The following is a 3,965-nucleotide window of genomic DNA, read 5'->3' on the forward strand; positions in this document are numbered from 1 at the left end:
TCATCTTATTCTTGAATCACAACTAAAAAAGTATGATATGAAATCAAAATGCATCAAATTACCATTGCTAGTTGGATACCAATTCACTCATAAACAGCAGATCGAGTATCAAAAACCCACAGACGATTCAAGAAAACCAACACGTGGACCACTACTAACCATGCCCCACACCAAACAAGGTTAGCTATAGGATGGTATCAATTAACTTGCTACTACTAAGTTCTCGAAAATGGAGAATGAAAGTAACCTAAATCACATGAATTGTGTCACCTCTAGAGGAACATGAATGAAGCTCCATTGAGAGAAATTAGATGGACACATGGAGTTCGTACTTGTGAATGGGAGGAAGTTGTCTTTAAGTCCAAGATTTGTAGTTAGACGTCAATCATTCAAAAAAGATAATTTTTGTTTACTTTATGGCTCAACACATCTTGAGAAATGGTTAGGCCCTCTAAATGAGAATCGGATCGAACAGCAAAGACTTGTAGTAGAGTTATTTTAATTCAAATTCCTAACTACAAGGTGGTAGTGGAAATTGGCTAGTTTTATCTTAAACTTGAGAGTTTCAACCCTCTCTTTATCTTTATTTTCATTTTCTCTTTTGGTAGTTTACCTTTATTTTCCTTTTATGTTTTTATTTGTTAAATATCCTAAACATTTATATCTACAAAAAAAGGAATTATGAGCAATGTGTTCCAAGTATCATTTTAGAGATAATATAGAATTATCAAATAAAAAAATAACTCATATTTTAAATTACTCAACAATTATGATGGTTATCTTTTTACTTGTTGGATCTTTCAAAGACTTGTATGGCATAGAGAGAATTATAAGTGACAAATTTCAAGCATCATTTTAAGATAAGATTTTTTTTTTGGTTGATTTGCTGAACTTCACTTATGCTTCCATTCACTAACAAAGCTTCCATATAATATTACTACCATACCCCAAGATTTGGTATTATTTTATAATCATGATGATAACTCATTTCTATTCGATCGAATTCTAGTCCCTTTATAGCCCAACTTAAATGGATGCTCGCTATGCCCGTTTACAAACGGGCCTCGTGGTCTTTGAAAGAAAAATTCTCTGTGCACCGTGGATGGTATAAAAAATTCAATATGGAGTGCATGATTTTATATGATTGATCTACGTAACCATCACTTTTTAATACACATTTAATACCTGCAGTTCTATTTTTTTCATTCAAAAATTTTATATGATAAAAATTCTCTTAACCTTTAAAAAAAAAATTATGACATCATGTGGCATATTATGATTTTCTACATGCATGATGTCATAATATGGTCTAAGAAATTATGACATCATATGACATATTGTGACATCTTGTGTCAAATTATTACTTCCTATATGTAGGATGTCATAATATGGTCTAAATATAAAAGGGACATTTTTATCCAACCACTTTCTAACATATATTTAATAACTGCAGTTTTGCTTTTTCATTTAAAAATTTTAAATAACGAAAATATCCTTACTCTTTGAAAAAAATTATGCATCAAAATTATGACTTCCTGTACACCGGATGTCATACATAAAATGTTATAATTTTTTTCTAAGAACGGAGGTATTTTTATCACTTAAAATTTTTAATAAAATAATAAAATTATAGATATTAAATATGTATTAAAAAGTGATGATCATATGGATCAATCATGTAAAATGCTATACTCCACATCGGATTTTCTACATCGCCCGCGGTGCATGGAGAATTTCTCTTGATTGATTTCTAGTCCCTTACCGGCCCAACTTAAATGGGCTTTCGCTCGGTTTGCTTGCAAAGGGCCCTCATGGTCTTGGAAATGCCCATCTATTCGTTTAAAAAAACAGGAGAGAGAGAGAGAAAACCGCTCATCTATTACATCGAGCCCATCTGCGTTGCAGGCGCTTTCGACCTCCCTCTAGGACCGCCGCACGCGGGCGGCCGCTTCCGCACACGCAAGATGCGGTCTCGTGACGGCGCCACCGTCGGCACCGCCGCCCACCTAGGCGGAAGAGTCCTAACTGGCTTCAACGGCAACCCTCTCGGCAAAATCCTCGCCCGGCAGCTTGTTGGCTTCCCCCTCCAAAAGCTGCGCGAGAAGCGCCCCCTCTACCTTCCCGATCGACGGCCGCCCCGTCGACCCCGTCGTCGATTCCCGCGTCGAGGCCTCCTTCAACCTGATCCTCAACAAGGTCTGCAAGCTCCGTCAGGCCATCACCGACGAGCTCAAATCCATCGACGTCTCTCTCTCGGCACCTTCCTCGCGCCCGGCCAACGGTGTCGCTGCCTCTCTGGGGGAGCAGATGCTGCTGGATTAGCATCTCGCCAACCTCGATAATGCCAATGCCACCCTCCCTCTCCGACCTCTCCATGGGCTTCTGGGAGCACGATGACCCCTACGAGATGGGCGACAACCCCTGCTTCAACTTTGGAGCAGTCGCCATTTCGTCCGGGCCTTCGCCATGAATCTCCCCATCTTCTATGGCCGGACCGTGACTTGGGTTCAATACGGGAGTGATGGTATATGCTAACATGCAGGTCTTTAAGGTGACATGGGCGCCCTCTCGGCCTCAATCTTCCCCCGCAGAAACAGGAGGCCATCAAAAGATTGGGTTTTGTCTTGCTGAACAAGTTCGCAATGCTGTTTCCTTATGATTTCTGGAATAGAGAGATCGATATATTCGGCCACTGGACCAAGAACTCAAGCCAGCGAGGTGAATTTTCTCTGTTCTATGGTACTCTTCAATCTCTGGTGCAGCGCTCCTACTCGCTGTTGTCGCAGGAGGTGGTTTGCCATTTAGTTTGACATGACTTTGCCAGTGGTGGTCAGCGAGACAGTGTTAGATATTCTTAGGGGGTCGGATAAGTTTACTTATCGTTCAAATTCTTATGTTGCTGGTTGGTCTTCGGGTGATGATTATAATGTGATAGCTGAAAGTGTGGATGATAGAAGGGTCTTCTTTGCTATAGAGCGCGGACAAACCAGTGGTATCCAGCAACGATGCATGGAGCTCTCCTTAGTGGGTTCGGAGAGGAAGTGAGATTCTGGTTCTCGTTTCCTTATGTATTGGTTTCCAGGAAGCATGTGTTGGAATTGGCTGAGATGGATGGTGATCAGAAGAGAGTGAGTGTGCTGTGCTCTAGCTTTGGCACCAATTAGATGGGAGGAATGGTTTGAGCAGTCTTAAAGAGAGTATTATAGCATTACAAGAGGTGCCAGAAGCGGCAATCCGAAGGTAGGAATTGTAAATGGGATGCTTCATGCCTAGGAATTTCTTCTATCAGGCCAGTGCCTTCACATCCTAGAGTCAATCTGGACTTGGCAGCAAAAAGTTGTCAGTTCATATCATTTCTCATGGAGGCATAAGAGATGATCATATTTTGTATTCAGCAAAAGAGCATGGAGACATCATCTGGAAGTGTTAGAATATGGGGCGCCCATGATAGGCTGACCCATATTATGACCCAATTCAATATTTGAACTATGTGAGTTTGAATTCAAAGGATCATTAGATTAGATAAGGATTATTTAATTATCTCCTTTGTAGGAAAAACATCCTTTTAAGAGGGTGTGAAAAGTTATGGAAAACAAAAAAAAGAAGAAGCAATCTCTTCTCTGGGAGAAAAGATGAGCGAAACTTTCTTAGAGAAAAATGCAGTGTTCTTCGGGGATTTAGATATGTTTGCTGTAAAAAAAATATAAGGTCTGGCCCGTGATCTTGTGCAGCACCCTCTGGATTGTATGTCCGCGGTGAAGGAGGGCAGAATGTTTTTGAAGTCGGCTGCCACTGCAATCTTTGTCTTCCATTGCGATCTTCATCTCCGTATTCAGATAAAATATCTAACACGAAAGTTTAATGAAGATTCATCAAGATGATGCAATCAATTCTTTCTTTCCTTGAATCAGGTACTTCTATCTACCCCTGGCATAATGACCTTTAATAGTTACATTTGTTTGGTG

The 3,965-nt window shown here is 40.3% G+C and overlaps 1 pseudogene; it reads left to right on the plus strand.

The window, feature by feature from the left end:
• The first annotated feature begins 1,775 nt into the window (after window positions 1–1,775).
• LOC105056853 (lysine-specific histone demethylase 1 homolog 1-like) lies at window positions 1,776–3,666 on the plus strand (annotated as a pseudogene).
• The last annotated feature ends 299 nt before the right edge of the window (window positions 3,667–3,965 follow it).

This window comes from Elaeis guineensis, chromosome 13 (assembly GCF_000442705.2).
Source record: "Elaeis guineensis isolate ETL-2024a chromosome 13, EG11, whole genome shotgun sequence".
Classification (NCBI taxonomy): domain Eukaryota; kingdom Viridiplantae; phylum Streptophyta; class Magnoliopsida; order Arecales; family Arecaceae; genus Elaeis; species Elaeis guineensis.